Consider the following 25,767-nt stretch of genomic DNA (forward strand, 5'->3'; position numbering starts at 1 on the left):
AGTTAGCACAGTTCCTGGCAAGCAGTAGGTACTTAATAAATATTAATTGATCTGTTATCTTCAATGTCCAATGCCCAGGGGGAAATTAGTGAGTTTATAACTTTTTCTAAATAATATTACTCTCTAATTTTTTAAAAGATAAAAAAAAAATGACTAATTTACAGCATTATTAATAAGGCTTGATCACTGCAGCCATAATTGTTCCTTCTTTGCATATTATTCCTGTTTCATAGAAGAGGTAACTGAAATCCAGAATGTTTAAGGGATTTGTTAAAGCTCATAAGCATGCTCCATGATTAAGTCAGATCTTTGGACTCCAAATCCAGTTTCCTTGCTACTATGGCAATATATTTTCTTTTCTTTTATTATTCATTTTTAACACAGTTTATAACAGATAAAGCAATTCCAACTTTTGGTCAGGTGATACTTCTTTTTAAAGCCTTTACAATATGGACCACAAAAGAAATACTTTTTTTTAGACATTAACCAAATGAGACACAAATAATATTTATGTTGCTAACTTCACAAGCTCTTGACCTGTCTCCACAGTATTACTAAGAATTAAAGGACCCTAACTTACTGTTGTTGGTCTAAAGTCTTATGCCTAATAGCTTAATTTTAGACAACCTCAGATGTTCCCCTACCCATAATCTGTAATTGAATAGATCTGGTGTTAAGCTTACAAATCTTTTGGCTATAGAAATTGCTGGAGATTCTGTCCCTGAAGTCTGCTTGGATCTGCTCTTCTCAGTGCCGCGTAACCAAGGCAGGGCTGGGGTCTGCTCCGAGTCCAGTGCACACCAGACCTTTCCTATTGGTTTTTCAGTTCTCTCTGAACAGAAATCTCCTCCACTCTGTTGTTCTGTGGCTTCTGCTGCTCTAGAATTTATTAAGAGCTCTTCTTTACAGGTATTTTATGGGCTGTGGGGTAAGAGCTAAGCATATATGTCTCTTTCTACTCTGCCATCTTGCTACTATAGCAATATAAATACATTGTATGGTAGATATACAATGGAAAATTCCATTGTCCAGATACAACCTGCTCTGTCTTTACCTGGCAATGTTTTAAATTCAGAAGGTGGGTATCATAGGGTAAGCAAACAGCAGAAGTGAGGTAGCAAGCAGGACAAATCAGGCAAGGAGTCAGGTATCAGAAAGTTAAGGGAAAAGTAGACAAGAAGGGTGGGCAAGCAGGAGAGAAGACAGGTACTGAAAGGCAAAATGCATCAAAGAACAGATAGGAGACATTAGGGGGAAAAAAGGGCAACTTGATTCTCAGAACCAATCCCCAAACATGGGCAACATGCAATACCTCAGTAGCTATATCTGAGATTCAGATCTTGGATCTGGTTCTCGGAACCAGATTATGATGGCCAAGAAGACTATTGGTTCCATAGTTAAGATTTAAGATATTTAAACATTAAAATAATGTACCTTTATTTTAAATCAATAGTTGCAATTATCCTTTACTAAGAAAAGTTTCAAATTTTTCATTCTTGGTAGAATTGAAAGTGGATCAATCAATCAGCCATCTTTGCTATTCAGTCATGTTCAATCATGTCTGACTCTTCTTCATCCCATTTGGGGTTTTCTTGGCAAAGATACCCGAGTGATTTGCCATTTCCTTCTCCAGCTCATTTTACAGATGAGGAATCTGAGGCAAACAGGGTTAAATAACTTGTCCATGGTCAGACTGCTAGTAAGTGTCTGTCTAAGGCCAGATTTGAACTCAGGAAGATGAATCTTTCATACTCCAGTCCTGTCTCTGCACTCTATCCTCTGCCCTACCTAGCTGCCTGTCAGCCAACTGGCAACATGTAGTTACTGAATGCCTTTTATATGCCAATCGCTACGTTAACTTTTTTGTGGGATACAGAGGTATGACATGGGCTCTGACCTCAGGATTTCAGTGGGCCTTGAGAGGGGAGATGGGTGAGTCTTCTCTTAGCTGGGGAAGGCTTTATAAAAGAGATGATACCTGAGTTTGCCTAGAAGAATGAGTTTGATTTGGATAGGTAGAACAAGTGGAAAATAATAGACATGTAACCACCTGTACCTAAGATATGAGTAGCAACACTGGTAGCCTAAGGTTTGCTGAGAACTTCTATACATTATCTCAAACCCTGAGGAAGAAGGCATTATTATTCCTTTTTTATAGATAAGAAAACTCCAATTCAGAAAATTTAAGTTGGTTTTGCTCAATGACATATCACTAGGCAGTGTCAAAAGCAGGATTAGAATCCAGGTCCTTTCTGATTCTAGTTTCATACTGATAAAGCAGCCAAGTTATTACTGATAATTTGGAAAATTAATCATCATAGGAAAAAAAAGTAACCCAGACTCCTTTTGTATCAGCTTCATTTCCTTTTGGGTGATTAACCAGGATTCCTTGAACCTGATCTAGGCTGGCATTTGACCCTTTGATCCCATTCCTCCTAAGGATTCATATTAATGGCCTCATGACATGTGACGCAGCCTAGAACAGAGTTCTACTTTATGCCTGACAGCTGCCTTTCAGTCCTTACATCTGGCCTGAGTGTGAAGGATGGTCCTGTGCAGCTCACTTAGCCTCTGGGAATTTCCCTGTCCTCTTGTGTCAAGTGGAAGTAATGCTGTGATCCGTATCCCAGGAGTCTGTTGGCATAAAAACATCAGAGGGAGTGGGGGTGGGAGGTGCAGGATTGGGTAACTGGTTTTTTACAAAGGTCTTTGAAAGCCTCCAGTGCTCTGCACCGGGTAGGACATGAACCCAGCATGCTAGAGACCCAGCACACGTGAGCTCATTACTGTGCAGTCCTGACAGCAGTCTTGGCAAGCAGGCTGTGACATGCCCGGGCACATTCTCTAAGTGAGGATGTGCTATCTCAGGGACCAAGTTAAGTCTGTGTCTCTTCTCTAGCCCTGTGCTAAGCTGTGCCATTGTTTCTAAGTGTGGTGTTCTTTTGATCAGTTTGGACATCAGCAACATGGGAAGCTGTCATAGAATAGGGGGACAGGCAGTAAGCTCTGATTTGGGCCCCCAAAGGCAGGAACACAGCAAGAATCTCATTTCACTTGTAGGAACATTACACCAGATTCTTAGGTCTGTGCTGAATCTTTGTTTCAAAATATCCTTCTCATTCAATATTTAAGCAATTGTCCTGATGAGATGTGAAACAATTACTACAAATCTCAAGACTCTTGCTATTTCTATTTCTTTCTGAGAATATTTCTAATGTTTAGAGCATTCTCAGGAAGAAAAAAAAGACAATTTCTAGAGTTTTCCTATTAAGATTAACTAACTTGTTCACCAAAAAATCATACAGGTTGATTTGGCATCTAATTTGGCTTATATGAGTATGTACGTATGTAGATATAGATAGTATTAGCTAGCATTTATATAGTGTTTTAAGGTTTGTAAAGCACATTACATCATTTTATCCCATTATATTTATATGTGTAGGTGGTACAGTGGATAAGAGCACCAGTACAGGAGTCAGGAGGACCTGAGTTCAAATCTCACCTCAGACACTTGACACTCACTAGCTGTGTGACCTTAGGCAAATCACTTAACCCCAGTTGCCTCATCCTGGGTCATCTCCAGTCATCCTGATGAATATCTGGTCACTCGATTCAGATGGCTCTGGAGGAGAAGTCAGGCTGGTGACCTGCACAGCCCTCCCTCACTCAAAACAAAGTCAAGTGCAAGTCATGTCATCATTTCTCTGATGGCATGGTCTTCTTCAGCAATGAAGGATGAACACACACACACATACATATATATATATAAAGCACACAAGAGGTAGTATGGTGTAATGGATAGGGAGCTAGCTTTGGAGTCAAGAAGACCTGAATTCAAGCCCAACTCTACTACATATGAGATGTGTGACCTTGACCAAGTCCCTTAACTCCACAATAACCAATCTGAGCAACTCTCTAACTATAAGCTGCAGAGGATGTGTCAGTGTGGGCTGGTAGAAGGCAAACTCCTTGCCTACACTAATGAAATCACATGTTTCATCAGAAATAAAAAATTCACACATATATTTACCATATCTTCATTTATTTTTTTATCTTCCACCCTTACCCCCACATCTGCCTTAGTCTAAAAGTTCCAAGAGATTAGGATGTCTAATTTATCTCCTGTGCTCTCCAAAGTCCCTAACACCAATCATGTATTCATTTGGTATCCAGTAAATGTGTCCTGTGATCCCCTAACCAGACAAAGAGAGGAAAAGAGAGTTTTAAGAATTAATTTGCTAGGGCAGACCAGAAAAGCACAGAGCAGCAGGGATAGGACTCAGAACAGGATTCAGGATGCTACCAGCAGCAGTTCCCAAATTCCTCAACCCACAAATGCCACAGTCAGCTTCAAAGGTCAGTGGGAGGGCTCTGGCAACTGTAATTTTCAGAGCCCTCCACCTAGAGCCCCTGGGGGAATTGAAGGGCTGATCTAATCTCAGCCCTGAGTGGCAGCCCTGGGAGACCTCTGCCTAAAGCCCTTGCAGGTGAGCCACCGATCTGATTCTCAGCCCTGAGCTCCATCCAGGGATGGGGAGAGAGCATTGGCAGTGGAGATGGAGGCTGTTGTGGTGAGGAAATTCAATTGCAGATTCTGGGCAGAAAAGTTTTTGATTGCTCCTAGACCAATGTGCAGGTCAGGAAAGGAGTAAACTCTTCTCCCATGATTGTGCTACCTTGGAGAAACTGAGAATTTACAGGTCTCCAGAATATATCCTCCTCTTGACAAAGGACTCAAAAAGGACTCAAGTAACTGGTAGGGAAAATGCCCAAAAAGGGAGAAAAAATAAGACTATAGAAGGTTATTTCTTGGTGAACAGGTATTTTCTTCCATCCTTTTGGATGAGGAAGAACAAAGCATAACATAAGAGGACGTCAAGGCTTCTGTGTCCAAAACCTCCAAAATAAATATGCAATAGTCTCAGGCCATGGAAGAGCTCAAAAAGGATTTTGAAAATCAAGTAAGAGAGGTGGAGGAAAAATTGGCATGAGAAATGAGAGTAATGCAAGAAAATCATGAAAAATGAGTCAACAGCTTGCTAAAGGAGACCCAAAAAATGTTGAAGAAAATAACACCTTTAAAAATAGGCCAACTCAATTGGCAAAAGAAGTCAGAAAAACCAATGAGGAGAAGAATGCTTTAAAAAGCAGAATTAGCAAAATGGAAAAGGAGGTTCAAAAGCTCACTGAAGAAAATACTTCTTTAAAAATTAGATTGGAACAGATGGAAGCTAATGACTTTATGAGAAATCAAGAAATTATAAAACAAAACCAAAATAATGAAAAAGTAGAAGACTATGTGAAGTATCTCATTGGAATAAAAGCTGGCCTAGAAAATAGATCCAGGAGAGATAATTTAAAAATTATAGGACTACTTAAAAGCCATAATCAAAAAAAGAACCTAGACATCATCTTTCATGAAATTATCAAGGAAAACTGCCCTGATATTCTAGACCCAGAGGGCAAAATAAGTATTGAAAGAATCCACAGATCACCTCCTGAAAGAGATCCAAAAAAAGAAACTCCTAGGAATATCGTAGCGAAATTCCAGAGTTCCCAGATCAAGGAGAAAATATTGCAAGCACTCAGAAAGGAACAATTGAGTGTTGTGGAAATACAATCAGGATAACACAGGATCTGACAGCTTCTACATTAAGGTATCAAAGGGCTTGAAATATGACATTCCAGAAGTCAAAGGAACTGGGATTAAAACCAAGAATCACCAACCCAGCAAAACTGAGTATAATGCTTCAGGGGAAAATGGTCATTCAATGATATAGAGGACTTTCAAGCATTCTTGATGAAAAGACCAGAACTGAATAGAAAATTTGACTTTCAAACACAAGAATCAAGAGAAGCATGAAAATGTAAACAGGAAAGAGAAAACATAAAGAACTTTCTAAAGTTGAACTTCCTACATTCCTACATTCCTATATGGAAATGAGATAATACCTTATCTATTAAATGGTCAAATTATCAGTTGTGTACTGGAACCAGCTCTAACCAGCTCCTGAGAACTTATTGTTAAATTTTCAGTGTGAGCATTTACACTGCAAAAACCAGTAAACACTATAAATCAGCATTAGTTATATTGTCCTGCTGATTGTCTAGACATAAAGTCATGGAAAATGTTAATAATGTTGATTAAGTTTAAAAGTGTGTCATGGGTACATTCTCCTCGCACTAGGCTATTATTAAACATCCACCAGAACATCCCTGGACAAATATTACCTACAGAAAATGCCTCAAGGCATCATTATGAGTCTCAAATGAAATAATGAATGCAAAGTATATTATAAATTAATCATTGTACATGCATATTGACTATTATTGTTTTATTATTTGTTATTATTACATTGAGAGGCAGCATGATAGTGCATAAAGAGGTGGCCCTAAAAAGAAGGAGGGCCAGGGCTTAAGTTACCTCCAATGACATGCTGATTGTGTGACCTTGGGCAAGTCATTTAACACCTCAGTGGTTCAGGTCACTCTCTAAAAATAGTAACTTGCAAAGCATTTCTAGAGTAAGTTTCTTTCCTAGAGCTCCCTATGCTAAAGAAATAAGCCACATCCTATATATATATACATATATATACATATATGTATATATGTATATATGTGTATTCAGTTGTTCAGTTGTTTTCAGTTGTGTCTGACTCTTCATGTCTCCATTTGGGGTTTTCTTAGCAAAGATACTGGCATGATTTGCCATGTTCTTCTCCAGCAAAATGAACACACACACACAAACACACACATATATATACACACATATGTGTATATATATGTTTGTGTGTCTATACATACATATATATTTATATGTTATCATCATGATTTCCTAGAGACTGAAAAACATATTTGACATCTCTAAAAAATTTTCTTTTCCTAACACCTCACTCTCTTTTAAATGGTGACATTAAGAGGGGGAAAAAAAGCAGCACTCACCCTCATTTGTCATGTCCTGCATTTAAGTATCTGACTCAAACCTTTTAATTTTCAGAATGACATCAGACTTATTTTCCATTTTAATAGTTTGGCTGCTTAATTGACTTTCCAGTTCCATTCTCTAATGCAATTTATGGTTTTTATCTATTTTTCCCTCTCTCCCAGGAAGTGCCAGTCCCCATAGTAATCTCAAATGGTACAAATCCAGCTGTTTTCATTTTGTCAATTTCCTGGTACCCCAAGATACAGACTGGTAGGAGTGAAGAGAATCTTAACTTAAGCCTCAGGTGCTTGCTGATTTTGTTGGTTGCTTCAAATGGTGTCACAGTTTTTGCTTGTAGCAATGATCTGCCATAGCTGGCATGAGGGAGCCCTTTGTCTCGTATAAAGGAAGACTTGGTAGCAGGAAGGCAGTTCCTCACATCACCCTACAAAGCTATAGTCAGCTTGAGGTCAAACAACGAAGACCTTGAGGGTGAACTCACAATTACTTCAATGTGTGGATGTTTCTATTTTGCATAACTTATCTGTGGATTATTTCTCCTTATACAGGAAAATAGAAATGATCAAAAGAAATTATATGTGTATAAGACTTTAAGTTTTGAAAAGAGATCTCCTCAGAAGGCGAGAAGAGTAGTACAAGTATTATTATTCCCATTTTACAGATGAAAAATTGAGATTTAGAAAAGTTTCCCCATGGTCACACTTCTAGTAAATGAAGGAGCCAGGCTTCTAACCTAATCAAACCTACAAACATTTATTAAGCATTGATTATGTGCCACCTTCCAAGAACACAAAGACAACACAGACAGAAGATGAGAAACAAACTCTGCCCCCAAACAATTTATATTCTACAGAAAATTTGAACCGATGTTCCCTGATTCTACATGTAGAAGTCCTTCTATACTGTTAACCTAGAAGAGGTTTAGTGACTTTTAATTAGGGAGAAAGGGAAATGAGCATTTCTTAAGCAACTACTATGTGCTGGGCACTATGCTAAGTACTTTAAATATCTTATCACATTTGATCCTCACAACACAAGTCAGTGCAATTATTATCCCCATTTTACAAGTGAGTAAACTGAGACAGACAGAGGTTAAGTGACTTGCTCAGGGTCACAAAGCTAGTAAGAGTCTGAGACTGGATTTGCATTCAGGTCTTCTTTACAACAGAGCTGGCGCCTATCCGCTACCCCAACTAGCCATCTCAAAGTAATAACTAGCATTTCTATAGCATTTTGCCAATATTATCTCATTTTATCTTCATAGCAACCTGGGCAGGTGAGGAAGGGCTATTGTTATCCCTACTTTACAGGTGAGAAAACTGAGGCAGAGGCTAATTGACTCTCCCAAACTCGCAGTTTGTTGTTCAGTCATTCTCTTGTGTCTGACTCTTTGTGATTCCCATGGACCATGGTGTGCCAGGCCCTTCTATTATTCACTATCTCTCAAAGTCTGTCCAAATTTATGTTCATTGTTTCCATGACCCTATATATCCATCTTGTCCTCTGCTTTCCCCTTTTCCTTTTGCCTTCAATCTTTCCCAACATCAAGGTCTTTTCCAGTGAGTCCTGTATTCTCATTATGGGGCCAAAGTATCTCAGCTTCAGTGCCTGATCTTCCAGTGAATAGTCTGAGTTACCTTCTTTGAGTATTGACTGATTTGACCTCCTTGCTGTCCAAGGGACTCTCAAAAATCTTCCCCAGCACCACAACTCAAAAGTATCAATTCTATGGAGCTCAGCTTTCTTTATAGTTCAACTCTCACAGCCATACATAGCTTTGACTATATGGACCTTTGTCAGCAAGGTGGTCACAACTAGTAAGTATCTAAGGCAGAACCTGAACCTCAAGTCTTCTGGATTCCAAGTCCTGAGCTCTATTCAGTGTGCTAGCTAGCTGCCTCATTTTGCCAATTACCTGGTGTTGGAAGATGACTGAAAATTTATTATTTGTCAAGTACTTGAAATTCTTTGGATTCAAGTAATTAATGAAAAGATAAAATGTTGTTTGAAAAAATCAGCTTTTTAAAAAAATCATTGAGAAATAAATACTCTCAATTCCTCTAAAAATAATGGAGTGTTTGGGCTTGTGGAAAAACAATGCAACCTTCATTTGGTACCTATTTTTCTTAGTTGAGGGGAACATATAAAGGCCATTTTCTGCTTGTGATGATAGACTTTTTCTTACCTGTTTCCAGACAACTCTTCAAATTCCCAAAAGGCAGTGACTTTTATGAGTTAACCTCAGGGATTTTCACTTGGGTTTAACATCCACAAGGATGCCCTCACACGACCTAAAACACCCAGTCAAAGTACAAAAGTACACCAAGTCAAAATACAAAAAATTTACCAGCCAAAGTACAAAAAAATGCACCCAAAGTATAAAAAAATTACTAGGGTGTCTTCAGGTCTCTGATCACACCAAATGGATGGTTTTTTACCCTAGTCCCTGGCTGAGGCCCAAGGAGTGAACAAATACAGGAAAGGCTGCCTCGGAGGGCTCCAGAAGGATTTCTGTTGTGTGACAGCAGTGGTGCATGAAATTCTCAACATAACCAAATACACCAGTCAGCTCCAGTGTGTTCCACAGAAATGATTTAGAATCTCATGGTAATTTTATTGCTGCTAAGCATGTTTTATCCCTGGGGTCCCCAAACTCCTCAGAAATGCAAGAACTCTCAAGTGGGTGGGGGAAAGGAGGGAAGCAAGACTTTCATGATGCTAAAGGAAAAGAAAATCAAATCTTAATTCTTTTGCTCCCCAGACAAACCAGGAGATTGTTTCCTTAGTGTTGACTTTCTCCTTCAGAAACATTTTAAATTAAAGAAACACAAAAAGAATTAGATCTAAATCCTTTAAAATGGAACAAAACTTCAACCCTAGTTGTTGATGTTTACTCATTTTCAGTCATATCTGACTCTTCATGAGTTTTCTTGACAAAGATACTGGAGTGGTTTGCCATTTCCTCCTCCAGCTCGTTTTATAGATGAAGAAACTGAGATAAAAAGGGTGAAGTGACTTGCCCAGGGTCACACAGCTAGTAAATCTCTGAGGTCAGATTTGAACTTAGGGCTTCCTGACTCCAGGCACCACAGCCACCTACCACACTACTTAGCTGTCCATTAAACCTTAGAACTCAGAATAATTCAGCTTTAAAATCTAATCTGAAGACTCACAAAAAACCAACCTCATAACACACAACTAAGTTATAATACTGAGTGAAAGTGGTTACACCTCTAGGATATTGTGTTTGACTTTCAAAAAGACTGTGCAAAGTGACCAGACATACCAAATGAATAGGGATGGTCCTAACTGATGATTTCCCATCCTTTATTATATGCTATATGGCATACAAAAAAGGGTAATGTGTCACATGAATCTGTACCAAAGGACCCCTGAGTCACTTTCCTATAGCAACAAGTTAGGAGAAGATGATGAGTCCACTCTTCCAATTTAGGTGCCAACAAGAGACTGACCCTGATGAAGAAATAACAAGAAGCAAATAAGGTTGAGGTTCTCTTGGCAAAGATACTGGAGTGATTTCCTTCTTCAAGTTACTTTACAAATGAGGAAACTGAGGCAAACAGGGTTCAGTGACTTGCCCAGGGTAACACAGCTAGTAAGCATCTGAGGCCAGATTGGAACTCAGGAAGATGAGTGTTCCTGCACAGATACACAGCCTCAATGAAGTCTCCTTTCACTTGTTCTCTTTCCCATCAGCACCCTCAATTCTACAGCTATTGTTATTGTTGACTCTCCATTTTTAAGAGGACCAACACATCCTGGGGGGATGTCTTGAGTTACTTGTGAATTGGATTTAAGTGTGACAGCTGCACAGAGCTGTCATCCTCATTCTCCCTTTCAGAGTCATTGAAGTTCAGCCTCAAGACTTAAGTTAGGACAATATGCTTTAGAAAGCACAGGCCTGGTCATCTCAGTGTGATGGCCGTACTGTAGCAGCAGCTGCTGCCTTCCTGCTCTCCAGCTAATTGCTCTGCATTCTTGATTATAATAACGTAGAGCAAAATTGTAGCTTTGAACTTTCCCTGAGCTTCAGTCTTTCATTCTTCTCCACACCTGCATTACCAAGACCACTTGCTGGGTTCTCATTTTTTGGAAGGCATCTTTTGTAAGGGAGGAAGCAGAGACAGTTTATGCACTCCCACTAGGAAGTTCATGTGTATGTATCATTAACATTTGAAAGATTTAGGAAATTTATATATGTGTATATATATATATATATGATATATATATACACACACAATATATATACATATATATATGATTTCCTAAATCTAAATTATATGTGATATATATTTAAAGATAAACATGATAGTTTATACACACACACACACACACACACACACACACATACACACATACACACACACAACTATGAGGATTGATTTTACCCATCTTCTCTTTCCTCCTTCATACCTACAAGGAAGATCTGACTTTCCTTCCTGTCAAAGTTGACTCTTACACCTGTTCCCTTTATTCAATTCACTAGCCTCCTGATGACTTTGTCCCAGCAATTATTGTGTGTGTGTCTCTCTCTCCCCTCCCTCCTCTCTTCCCCCTTTCTCTTCTTCTTTCTCTTCCTTCTTTTGCCCCTTCCTTTCTCCCTCCCCCACCAGCTCATTTCTCTTTGCCTATGAACATACAAAGCTGTCTACCGTGGGAAAAAAAAATCAATAATTAAACCCCTCTCTTTGATCATACATATGCCCTCAGACTTCCATGCTATTTCTCCTTCTTTTCACTGTCAAATTTCTTTAAGGTGTCTACACTCTTAGCTTCCTCAGACTCTTACAATCTTGCTTCAATTCTTATCTTCTTATTGTTGAACTCAATGACTTTTTCCAAGTCAACTTCCTTATGATTGGTTCATTCCCTCCTTCTTTATAATATTCCTTCCTTTGGCTTCCATCATACTGCTTTCTCTTAGCTCTTCTTCCTGTCTAATCATTCCTTCTCTCTCTCCTTCACTGGACCTTTTCTATTCTCATGCCCTGAATGTGGCCATGACTCCATCCTTGACCAACATTTTTACTTTCTCCATGATAATAGGCAGACAACAAGCATTTATCAAGTGCTTACTATGTACCAGGCATTGTGTTATCATTGGACTACACATATAAGCAAAAACAAACCAAAACGAAACAGTTTGTGCCCTCAAGGCATTAGTTTTCTAATAAGGGAAGGTAATACATAAGAAGCAGCTGAAAAGCAAGTAGGGTGGGGAGGAGAAGATATGGGGGCATAGTGGCAAAGTCAGAAAAGTCAGAAGCACAACTGGGAGAATGAAGCACCACTATCTTGGGCCCCCCTCCCCCCTCAAATGGAGGGAGTGATATAGCATAGGGATGATCTAGCGTGAAAGGAAAACTGAGTCATGGTGACTAAGTCTGGAAAGTCAGAGCACAGCCATAAGGGGCTCTCCCTTCCCACTTTTCATCCATCTGTGGTAACAGATTTAGAGTGACAAAAGGCTTTAGAGGTCATTCCTAGGGATTCAATTATGATCCATACAGATAACCATGAAATCTGTGCCTCCATCTCTGAGCTCTCTCCTGAAGTCCAGAACTACATTTCTGATTTCCTAGGAGATAATTCCACAGGTCTCTAGTACTTCAAGCTCAATTGTCTTCTACCTCAAACTTACTCCTTATTCTGACTTTAGTTCAAATTAAGAAAAATATGCAAGACATTATATTTGGTGCTGGAGATACAGAGATGTAATAAGATACAATCCTGTCCTCAAGAGCTTACTTCCCTACTACTGTTAATCAAACTCCAATTTCGTTAGTAATTCAGAAGATTAGGCCCAGCTTAGCTCAGTTTCTACATAGTTTTGGTCTCATGAAGTTCAAAACAAGAAGTGACATCTTTGCCATATGAATCTTTATTTCAGCAACCACTGGGCAGGTGTTCCAAAGGTCACTTCTTGCTTCACAAGGCATTGGGGCTATGCTGGCTGTAAAGCCGAACCCTAGAACAAGGAGATGTTGAGGACCCCTCTGGCCTTTCAGACTCACAGTGCTATAGACTGCATTCAGTGGGTCCATCACTGAACTCTCCCAAGAACCGTGAGGCAGAGACAGTAGCCAAAGCCAAGATGCCATTTTAAAGGTCCAGGCAGATAATCGACACCCTTTTCAACGCGTAGTTGGCCAACCAGAGCATCTGTGAATGCTCCATCTCTCTCTCCACGGTTCTTGTTCCCTTATGTATCCCTATAGTTCCTGCAGAAACAGATTCTCCAGGTTCTTCACATGGGGAGCTGTCATCCCAGATGCTCTGCACATGTATTAGACCAGCGTTTCTTAAACTGTGTGGGTCAAGAAAAATTTGGCAACAGTAAAAGGTTTTCTGAAAGTGCAATGACCAAAAATTAATTAAAAATCAAGCATGTAATGAATCTGAGGTGTTTCTGGCAGAGTTTACAGGAGTTACATCTAACAGCTTCACTGCAGCCTTGGTTCTGAACACAAAGCCTGAGCCCTTTGCACTGTTGTATGCCCTGGGGACCATATAACACCAACTAAACCTGCTGGAAACCAAAAAGGAGTTACTAGGGGGAAACGTTTAAGAAGCCCTGCACTAGACCATTATTACTAAGCATATACACAAAATGAATGCAAAGTAGTTTGAGGAGAAAGCCTTTTGCCTTCCCCCACCTCCCACCCCTGGAAACCAAAAAAAGAGCTAACATGAAAAGATTCTTGCAGAAGATAAACTCCCTTAATAGAAACCAATCATGAGGACAGTGAATGAAGAGGCGTGGAGACAGGAGGTAAGAGTTTGATGTGTGAGGAACAGTGAATAAGCCAGTATAGCTACATCAGAGAGTGTGAAGGGGAGAGAAATGCAAGACGTAAGAAATGGTCGGGTTGAGAGAAGCTTTAAATTACAGATTGAGGAGCTATTATTTTATCTTAAAGGTAATACAGCCAACGAAGTGATTTTTCTGAAAGGCAGGTCTGACCATGTCACTCCTCTACTCAATAAACTCCACTTCTCCCTATTACTTGCAGGATCAAATACAAATCCTCTCCTTGGCATTCAAAGCCCTTTATGACCTAACCCCACCTCACCCACTTTCCAGTCTTAGTCCTTACCCACTGCCACATATTATTTGATTCAATGTCACTGGTATCCTTTTCATTCTATGAACAAGACGCTACATCTCTTAGCTCTGGGCACTTTCTCTGACTGCCCTATGCTTTCCCTCTTTGTGTCTGCCTACTGGCATCCTTGGTTTCTTTCAAGTCCCAACCAAAATCTCATAATCTAGCAGGAGTGGGGAACCTTCAGCCTGGAGGTTTTTGACTGAATCCAAACTTTACAGAACAAATCCCCTTAAGAAAAGGATTTATTCTATAAAACTTGGGCTCAGTCAAAAGCTGCACCCACGGGGGCGGAGCCAAGATGGCGGAGTAGAAAGACGCACATACACATAGCTACGAACCCACAACCCACAGAACGGCTAGAGGGGACCAACTCACGGTGAATTCTGCACCCAGAGGCCATGGAATATTGGAGCGAGGGAGATTTCTGTTCCAGAGAGACCTGCAAACCTCTCGTGGGGGGTCCTTCGCACTGCGGACTGGGCGCTGGGACTGGGAGCAGAGGGCAGCCCTGCAATGGCCGCGACACCGTGAGGAAAAGATCCGAGCAGGCTACGGGGATGGGATCTCCAGCGGCGGCACAAGCCCCTCCACCCACAGGTGACGAGAGTCGGTGAGAGAGTCTCTTTGGCGGGTCGAGAGGGGAGTGGGGTGCCCCCGTGGCTCGGCCCCCCGGGAGATAGAAGCTGAGAGGCGGCTGCAGACAGGGGCTCCCCAAGGGGGCAGGAGCCTGGATCCATTGTGGAAGGTCTGTGCATAAACCCCCTGAGGGAACTGTGCCTGAGAGGCAGCCCTGCCCCAACCTGACCATCTGAACTTAATTCTCACACTGAATAGCAGCCCTGCCCCCGCCAAAAGCCCTAAGGCTGGAAGCAGCATTTGAATCTCAGTCCCCAAACGCTGGCTGGGAGGACCAGGAGGTGAGGTGGGTGTGAGGAGAATATTCAGAGGTCAAGCCACTGGCTGGGGAGAATGCCCAGAAAAGGGAAAAGAAATAAAACTATTGAAGGGTACTTTCTCGGAGAAAAGACACTTCCTCCCTTCCTTTCTGATGAGGAAGAACAATGCTTACCATCAGGCAAAGACACAGAAATCAAGGATTCTGTGTCCCAGCCCACCCAATGGGCTCAGGCCATGGAAGAGCTCAAAAAGAATTTTGAAAATCAAGTTAGAGAGGTGGAGGAAAAACTGGGAAGAGAAATGAGAGGGATGAAAGAGAAGCATGAAAAGCAGATCAGCTCCCTGCTAAAGGAGAACCAAAAAAATGTTGAAGAAATTAACACCTTGAAAACTAGACTAACTCAATTGGCAAAAGAGGTTCAAAAGGCCAATGAGGAGAAGAATGCTTTCAAAAACAGAATTAGCCAAATGGAAAAGGAGATTCAAAAGCTCACTGAAGAAAATAGATCTTTCAAAACTGGAATGGCACAGATGGAGGCTAAGGACTTTATGAGAAAGACAGATATCACAGAACATAGTGAGAAGATTCGAAAAATGGAAGATAATGTGAAATATCTTATTGGAAAAACAACTGACCTGGAAAATAGATTCAGGAGAGACAATGTAAAAATTTTGGGACTACCTGAAAACCATGATCAAAAGAAGAGCCTAGACATCATCTTCCATGAAATTATCAAGGAAAACTGCCCTGAGATTCTAGAACCAGAGGGCAAAATAAATATTCAAGGAATCCGCAGAACACCGCCTGAAAGAGATCCAAAAAGAGAAACTCCTAGGAACATTGTGGCCAAATTCCAGAATTCCCAGGTGAAAGAGAAAATGTTGCAAGCAGCTAGAAAGAAACAATTCAAGTATTGTGGAAATACAATCAGGATAACACAAGATCTAGCACCTCTACATTAAGGGATCGAAGGGCATGGAATAGGATATTCCAGAAGTCAAAGGAACTAGGACTAAAACCAAGAATCACCTACCCAGCAAAACTGAGTATAATACTTCAGGAGAAAAAATGATCTTTCAATGAAATAGAGGATTTTCAAATTTTCTTGATGAAAAGAGCAGAGCTGGAAAGAAAATTTGACTTTCAAACACAAGAATGAAGAGAACCATGAAAAGGTGAACAGCAAAGAGAAGTCATAAGGGACTTACTAAAGTTGAACTGTTTACATTCCTACATGGAAAGACAATATTTGTAACTCTTGAAACTTTTCAGTATCTGGGTACTGGGTGGGAATACACACACACACACACACACACATGCACACACGCACACATACATAGAGACAGAGTGCACAGAGTGAATTGAAGAGGATGGGATCATATCTTAAAAAAAAAATGAAATCAAGCAGTGAGAGAGAAATATATTGGGAGGAGAAAGGGAGAAGTTGAATGGGGCAAATTATCTCTCATAAAAGAGGCAAGCAAAAGACTCAGTAGTGGAGAGATAAAGAGGGGAGGCAAGAGAAAAACATGAGGTCTATCTCATCACATTCCACTAAAGGAAAGAATAAAATGCACACTCATTTTGATAGGAAAACCTATCTCATAATACAGGAGAGTGGGGGACAGGGGTACAAGCAGGGTGGGGGGGAGGATGGAGGGGAAGGCATGGGGAGGAGAATGCAATCCGAGGTCGACACTCATGGGGAGGGAAAGGATCATAAGAGAATAGAAGTAATGGGGGACAGGATAGGATGGAGGGAAATATAGTTAGTCCTATACAACACAACTAGTATGGAAATCATTTGCAAAACTACACAGATTTGGCCTATATGGAATTGCTTGTCTTCCAAGGGGAAGGGGTGGAGAAGGAGGGAGCTAAAGAAGTTGGAACTCAAAGTGTTAGGATCAAATGTAATGTTCCTACCACTGGGAAATAAGAAATACAGGTTAAGGGGTCAAGAAAGCTATCGGGCCCTACAGGACAAAAGAGAAGACGGAGACAAGGGCAGGGAGGGAGGATAGAGGAGAGAGCAGATTGGTCACAGGGACAACTAGAATGCTTGGGTTTGGGGGGGGAGGGGATAAAAGGGGAGAAAATTTGTATCCCAAAATTTTGTGAAAATAAATGTTAAAAGTTAAATAAAAAAATAAAATAAAATAAAATAAAGGCAGGTCAAAACAAAAAAACAAAACAAAAAAAAAAAAAGCTGCACCCACGGACCTAGAAGGTCACATGTGGCCTCAAGGCTGCAGGTTCCCCACCCTTGCTCTATAGGAAGCCTTTCCTAACGCCACTTAATTCTAATACCTTCCCTTTTCTACTTATGACCTATTTATCCCATGTACAGCTTATTTATTCATACTTGTTGTCTCCCCCATTAGATTGGGAGCACCTTGAGGTCAGGGACTATTTTTTGCCTCTTTTTGTATTTTCAAGAGAGTGCTTAGAAACTACCTGACAGATTGTAGGTATTTAATAAATAATTCCTGAAACTCTTAGAAGTAATAGGGAGCCACTGGAGTCTATCAAGTATGAAGGTGACATGGTTCAACCTGTGCTTTCAGGAAAATCACTTTAACAGCTTGTGGAGAATGGATTGGAATAGGGGGAGACTTAGGGCAAGGAGACCTAATAGAAATCTACTGAAATAGGATCAGAGAGAGGTGAAGGTCTGAATTAGGATGGAGGTTTTGTGAGCAGAGAAAAGGGGATATTTGTTGAGAGCTTTTGAGATGAAGACAGTAAAACTTGGCCACTAGTTATGATATACTAAGTAAGAATATGAATCTAAAGATAGCACTAGGGTTGAGGATGTAATAACTAGGGGAATATCATACCCTTGGCAATAACACAGAAGTTCAAGAGTGAGGTGGGCTCAGTTTGAGATATATTGAATGTAAGATGCCAATGAGATGTTCAGTTCAATAGGGAGTTGGTGATACAAAGACTAGCGTTCAGAGAGAGTCATCTGCTTAAAGATGAGTACTGAAACCATTGAAACTGATGACAGAAAGAATGAGAATGAATAGGGTACAGGTCAGAGTCTAGGGGTATACCCACAGTGAGTGGATGTGACACATAGGATAATACTTATCTCTTTAAAGGTTGTGCTACTCCCTTGTTTCCTCCTAAAGGAAGGATGTAAGCTCTTTTAGAGCATGGGTTTTCTTTCTTTTATCTTTGCATCCCCAGTGCCTAACACAGAGTTTGCTGGATTGGTTTGTCATTTGGTCACTAGATGAAGAATTCCTTTAACCACAACCATCCATGAAATGGACACAAATACAAAATGATCCTATTCACTTTGTAGTACTCTTGTATTTCTACCGTGACAGTGGTAGAGTGGTGGGAAAAGGAATACTATACTCTAAGAATGCCACAATTCTAATAGTCTACAGTTGTTTTTTTTCTCTTGATAACCTTTGTTTCATTGTCTTTATCCAATTATCAATGAGTTAACACAGTCCTAGAGAAACTAGTCATCATTTTCACTTTAAATCTGAAGATATAAAAATGTTGCATATAAATAGAAGGGTAGCTTGTAGATTCTCCTTGGAGAAGCAAATAAAGGAGTTGGCAGAGTTGGTTTCAGTCTGTGCTCAAAGGCAAAAAGAAATATTATTTCATAGAATGCTTTCATGGTCATCTCATTCTGCAGCATTCGAAATAAACAGTATCCTATCTCTAAGAAGGTAACTGCAGTCTCCATATTGATGTTTTGCAGAAGATTAAGAAATTTTTTCAAGAACTTGGCCAAGTCCTCCACCCTAGGTGGAGGTATAATAACCTTTTGTTATATTCTGGTCTCTAGAAACTGGTTTGGGATCTTATTTACTCAGAGCAATGTTCTGATCTCCCATTCCCTCTGAATTTCTTTCCTATGAGTCTATTAATTACACAGTATCATACTGTAGTGGCATATACATACATTTATATGCATATATATGTGTGTGTGTGTGTGTGTGTGTGTGTGTGTGTGAGAGAGAGAGAGAGAGAGAGACAGAGACAGAGACAGAGACAGAGACAGAGACAGAGACAGAGACAGAGAATAGAAACCTAGGTATATAGAATATAAGATCCTGTTGGGTTTATTTTTTGTTGATTACCAAAAAAAAAAAAAGAAAAGTATACGATTGAGTCAAGCAAAATGTAGCCTGGAGGACTTGCCTCCAACAAGGTGTGTCTCCTATATATTTTAAGATCATTCATTACTTCATTACTCATTCAGTTACAGAGATGACTTTGTTTAATGTTCTTCTGAGTATTAACACATAGCAAAGCTTAAGAAGACACATACTACACAAGGAATCTTTCAGTGCCAAGAAAGAGGACCTATACCAGAGTTGGGGAACCTGCAGCCTGGAGGCCACATGTGGCCTTCTAGGTCCTTGGGTGCGACCTTTTGACTGGGTCCAAGTTTGACAGAACAAATCCTTTTATTAAGGGTATTTGTTCTATGAAGTTTGGATTCAGTCAAAGGGTTTCACTTGAGGGCCTAGAGGGTCACATGTGGCCTCAAGGCTGTAGATTCCCCACCTCTGACATAGAGTATTCAGAGGGAAATAATACAGAATAAGGCTAGATAAATTCTTAGTGTTAAGTAATTCAGGGTATGAAATGTTAGACAAAGAAGTCTGAACTCTATTAGGTAGTCAATAAAGAACTGTTGAAGCCCTAGAATACTAAGAAACCTCCTTAGCAAAATTCACAGCAATATGTAGAAGACCAGTTTAACTATCCACACTGGAAAAACAAAATGGATGAAAAATTGCCCAGAGTATGACGTGCAATTGGGTGGACAACCTATTGAGGTAGTGTACCAGTACACAGACACAAATGATACAGATTAAGAGGCTATTCTTCTTCATGTGAGATCTTTGTCTAGTAAGCAGTAAGTTGATACATAATTGGAAAAACTGAATCTTATATACATTACCATAAACAAAAACCAAGACAACCATAAACAAAACCTGAAGGCACAAAGAAGTTGCAGGTAAATGGAAGGATGGCTCACAGGTTTTCCTTAGAGAGATGAATAAAGGAGCTGGCAGAGCAGGTTGCATCATATACCCGACAGCAACAAAAACCCTTGCATGGGACAGACATTTAGTCATCTCACCTTATTATGTATATGACGAACATAAGCAAACAGATCACCATAAAGATAATAGTAGTCTATGTGCCAACATTTGTTGCCGAGGATGAAGAAATAAACTCTGTGAAGAATTTCATAAGATACTCCAAACTAAGTCAACGTGAGTGAGTACTTTGGGACCTCTATGAGGAGGGTCACAAGGGAGAACAATAAAAAACAAAGGAGAAATTATGGCTAGAAATGAAGAAATGGAGAAGACCAAAGACCTACAGATAACCCAGAAGCCTTGTATTTTAATACCAAGACTTTCTTTAAAAAGAACACTTGGAAAATGTTTGATATGTTAAGAAACAAGTATCATCACAAAAAAATGAACTAAACTTTACTCTAACAGAAAGTGAACAAGTGGTTATTGATATGAGAATCATTCCCAAAGCAGTTCCCCATGTATAGTCATATAGCTTCTGGTTTAAACATATGGTAAAATCAGCACTAAATTAGAGAAAAGGACAAAGATACAAGAATAGTGCAGATAGTTAATACAGTTCTGACAAGCAATTTAAACTGTTGTCTCTGAAAAATGGAAAACAGATCAAATTAAAGACAGGGATTCTGATTATAGCCATTTCTTAGGGTTTAATCAATGTAAAATATTTGCTACAATGAAAAAGCCAAAGGATTCCTGACTCCACATCCATGGCAAACACTTAATCAACTTGTAGAGTAGATATATAGAAATCAAAGGTACTGCCAGTCAAGAGTACAAACCATTTTATTTATAAACCATCACAAAGGAGGAGAATGAAAGACAGTGAGCAGTATTGCCTCATAAAACAGCAGAAGCAGTAAAAATGAAGAAAAATTAGCAGAAAATTTTGTATTAGATCCAAGTAAACTACCTCATCTCAAGAGACCTGGAAGGGAGCCAATAAATAGATGTCAATTGGAAGAGATCTAATAACAATTCTATAGATATGATAATTGGACCATTATTTTGGACTCAACAACCTCAGGACTTAATCTGAAGGATTCAAATGACATTAAGATGATGGATTCAAAGAGACTGGCTGGACTTGACCAAGTAATACATATAGAAGAAATTCATGCTGGAGCTGATCCAATTTTAATGTCACTCAGGGATCTTTCTTCATAATATCACTAACAGACAATGGTTTTAAAAGAATGGCAAACATCACATGTACTATTAATACCAAAAAATGATGACCAGGAAGATATCAGCAATTACTGACATTTATGCCTACTTTCTCATCTCTATAAAATCTTTATGAGAATGATTTATACCCTTCAGGCATCCTTGATGAATACATAAAAAGGAAACAGTCAGGCTTTTGCAGAAAATTTTGAAGACCACATAATTATAATTATGTGTCTTATAATTAGAATTAACTGAAAGGTTTAAATAGTATACCTATCCCACTATGTGTAGAGCATTATTGATTACAAACGAAAAAAAAGGCATTTGAGTCAATGGAATAAAATATAGTCTTAAGGCCTTTCCCTAATAAAAGATCTGAGCACAGAAATAAAATTATTCAGTAGTCCCCTGGGTATTATAATCAATTGAGCTATAAAGCAGGGAGAGATGTGCTCACTAAAAGCATTCCCTAGTCTCTTGGAATATGCTCTGTGCAGAATTCAAAAAAGACTCCCTATAAATGGTAGAGTTCTCTAGATTTTCTTGTTTTGTGAATAAAAACATAAACCAATTGCATCCAACTCAAGAATACTATTAGGGACCCCCCAATGACATCTACTGTTAATGACAAGTGGATCAGTCTATCAGTCTACATAGGTAAAGCTAAAGGTATAAATAATGCCTACTGTTTAGTAAGTTATGCAGTGGGATGGAGAGGTTTGCGCATTAGTCCAACAGTACACACTATGGTGAACAATAAAATAGGCCCAAGTTGAATAAGAGGAGGAGATTTGGCTAGACTGAGTCAATTTGGGAATTCAGTGAACTCAAGACACAAAAGTCTATGTTTTTAATAGAAGTATTGTCTCATTGATATTTTGTGTATTAAACATGGAACACCATGGTTTCAGAAGAATAAAAATTATAGATGACCTACAGGTTAATGGGAAAACACAGGCAGTCCTAAATAACCTGCATAACCTTACTAAATAAATCTGTAAAAAGACTTCACTGAGTCATACACTGAGTATATGATGAGAAAAAGAAGTGATCAGTTCATATATGGAAAGCAATGAAAGTACATGGGAAGTTACATACAAATATATGCATACACACACGTGTGTGTGTGTGTGTGTGTGTGTGTGTATAAAAAACAAAAATAAACTTCACCAAATCTTGAGTAGATCCTTCATCGAGGGTTTATGGTTTAAGAGTGTTTATACACAAAAGTCTCCCAAGACAAGAAGGCATAGAATAGGTTATGATCTGTCATAGTGGTTGGGGGAGTAGTCATCTCAGTAAATCATAAATCTGTCAACATTTGTATGAGCTTTAGCTATATCTCATAGATGGAAAGGAAGCTGGGCCCAGAATCAAGTAGGAAGGAGAGATTTGACTGTGTTATGTTTGGAGAATTGAGGTGTTCAGGGAAGACTAGCACTTCTGGTGTGAAGGCTTGCTCCTTTTCAGAGCTGCTCATCCACCATAGGTATTCACCTTCACCCAACTCTCACCTGTGGCTCTAAGAAGCTGTTGCATACGCAGCAGCCACATCCTAGTAAATCATCTGGGCAGACAGGCTAACCCAAGTTGAGGGTAACCAACTGTCCTAAAACCCTTCAGTGAGTTAGGGGAATATCTATCCTATGGATGTGAAGACTTCCCCTGGTGGAATGGGCAGATGAGAGCAATTTGTCCCAACAGCCATCTAGGCAGCTAAAGCAAGCACTGCAGAGCCACTAGAGCTTGATCAGACATAGAAAACACCAAGGTCATCCGCTGCATCCTTGGCCATCACCAGTCATCTCAGTTTTCATCTTGCACTGGATTTCGATGACTCTGAAAGAGAGTGAGGCTGACAACTTAGCTTAACTTTGCTTTATTTCAATTCACATGCAAATCAACACATTACCCTGTGATGTCTTTGGTCCTCTTCAGAAACAAAGAATGAACAACATTTGGAAAACTGAATATTTTCAGTGATTCCAAACTTTTCTGCAGTGAAAGTCTCACTCTATAATGTTAAATAGCTGTGGGACATGGAGCACTGTGAGCTCAAAAAAAATAAAAATAAAAATTACCAGTATTACAAAGAGTAAGCAAAAGATAAGTGGTTGGTGAATGTAAGCTACAACATGTTATCAATGATGACTTGCATTAATTATAGTGGGGAAGGGAGGAGAACATTATCAAAGGCATATAGAATCAGAATAGGAGATGTAAGCTAATCCAGAGGTCATCTAGTCCAACTCTTTCTTCTTAAAAATGAAGAAACTAAGGCACAGGAAGATACAGCAACTACCCCAAAATCATTCAGGTAGGCATGCAACCAGAATAAAATTTAAAAAAAAGACATATCCTGACTATAGTACATTAGTGATATATATATATTCTCTCTCTCTGTCTCTCTGTCTCTGTCTCTCTCTCTCTCTCTCTCTCTCTCTCTCTCTCTCTCTCTCTCTCTCTCTCAATATGAAAGAACTAGAAGAAATTATTTAAGATATGTGTGGGATCCTCCACTGAGGATTTCTGAAGGGACATGGATATGATGGGCACAGGCTGAGAAGGTATGGTACAATGTGTTCTGCATCAATGAAAGGAGTGCCCTAGTAAAAATGTCATTAGCCTTTGGTGAGTCAATAGGGTATCACAATATTTTGCACTAGGGTCTTTGTTCTAGAAACATGAACTATCACTTATTGAATAGAACCATAGCAATGAGTCTGGCACGCAGAAAGTTACAATCCCTGGGCTTGAGCATTCCTGCCCCCATAGCTCCTGCCCAAGGAAATGAGAAAGCTTCAGGAATTATGGATGACCAGAAGTGTAAGATTCACAAGAAGAGTTCATGGCCTGTCTTTTAGTACTTCATAGACTTTTCTACTGGAATTTTTATTTCTAGTAGAATGAAATTGTTTTTATTGGGAATAAAGAAGGTGAAATTTCTAGGTAAAGTGTAGGCTTGGGCTAACTGGGAATCTTGTTTTGAAGTTAACAGTTTCCACTTTATTCAGCATGGTACAAGACTGTAGTGGCCTTGGCTGTGGGCCACTGTAAACTTCAAACTGTCCCCTAATCTTTGTCTTCCCATACATAGTGCCTAGCTGCTGCCCACATGTCCTTCCACAACTGATCTCCTCCCTTTCCTCTCCCTACTCCCTCCTAAAGACAGGCTGGCTCCATCCATGGGTATGACATGAGGGAGTTCCTGGTTTCAGGCCCTGTGTTTTTCTAAGATGTATACTTATTGCATAATCCAATCCCACAGCATGTGTTGTTCAGAAGGAATGGTCTATACATGTGGGAACAGAGATGAGTCTTGGAAAAATGGCTTACAGGCCCACAGTTACAAAAAGTTCTATAACCACTCAGTCATTGCCCCTTGAATCTTAGACTTTAAATATATACACATATATATCCTATATATATGTATGTGTGTGTATATATACCCTATATATACATATGTGTGTATATGTATACCCTATAGTACCATATATAAATTGTATTCTCTCTCTCTTTCCCCCCTCCTTCCCTCTTTCCCTCTCTCAACAAGACTGTCTATTAATGCAGTAACTTGTGAGTGGAGAGAAGGGAATGTATATGAAAAATATTTTGAAGGTTAGTATGTGACCACTGATTAGATGTGTAGATGAATGAGTATGAAGAGTTGATGATGACAATGAGACTGAATGCCATTGTGGATGGTGGTGTCCCAGACAGAAATGGAGAAGTTGAGAAGAGGGGAGAGTAGTGGTGGAGAGAGGAGAGAAATAATGAATTCTGTTTTGGATATGTTGACTTTGAGACACCTACAGGGTAGTCAGTTCATAATGTTCAAAAGGCAGTTAATGATTAAGGAAAAGACCTCAGGAGAGAGATTAGGGCTGGATATATTCAGTTGAGAATCATCCACTTGAAGATGACGGTAGAGCTTGTGGAAGCTGATGAGATCACCATAGTATAGAATATATATTTCCTCTATACCAGTTGAGAAGTGTGTGTTTGTCTTTCATTGCCGAAGAAGACCATGTTATCAGAGAAATGATGACATGACTTGCACGTGACTTTGTTTTAAGTGAGGGAGGGCTGTGCAGGTCACCAGCCTCACTTCTCCTCCAGAGCCATCTGAATCCAGTGACCAGATATTCATCAGGATGACTGGAGATGACCCAAGATAAGGCAATTGGGGTTAAGTGACTTGCCCAAGGTCACCCAGCTAGTGAGTGTCAAGTGTCTGAGGTGAGATTTGAACTCAAGTCCTCCTGACTTCTGCACTGGTGCTCTATCCTCTGCACCACCTAGCTGCCCCTAATTGAGAAGTATAGAGGAAAAAGAGAAGAGGGTCCAGGACAGAACCCCAAGACAATATATTAATATTCTCTCTACACTGAACCTGCCTTTGTAACTAGAAAAAAAAAGTTAAGCAAAATCAACTGGAAAAAACACTATATCTTATGGTATATGTAACATTCTGCTATTATAGTCACTAACCTCTTTACCAAGAGCAGAGAAACAGGTATCTTCATCTGTTCCTTGGAA

This window comes from Notamacropus eugenii, chromosome 1, assembly GCF_028372415.1.
Source record: "Notamacropus eugenii isolate mMacEug1 chromosome 1, mMacEug1.pri_v2, whole genome shotgun sequence".
Lineage (NCBI taxonomy): Eukaryota > Metazoa > Chordata > Mammalia > Diprotodontia > Macropodidae > Notamacropus > Notamacropus eugenii.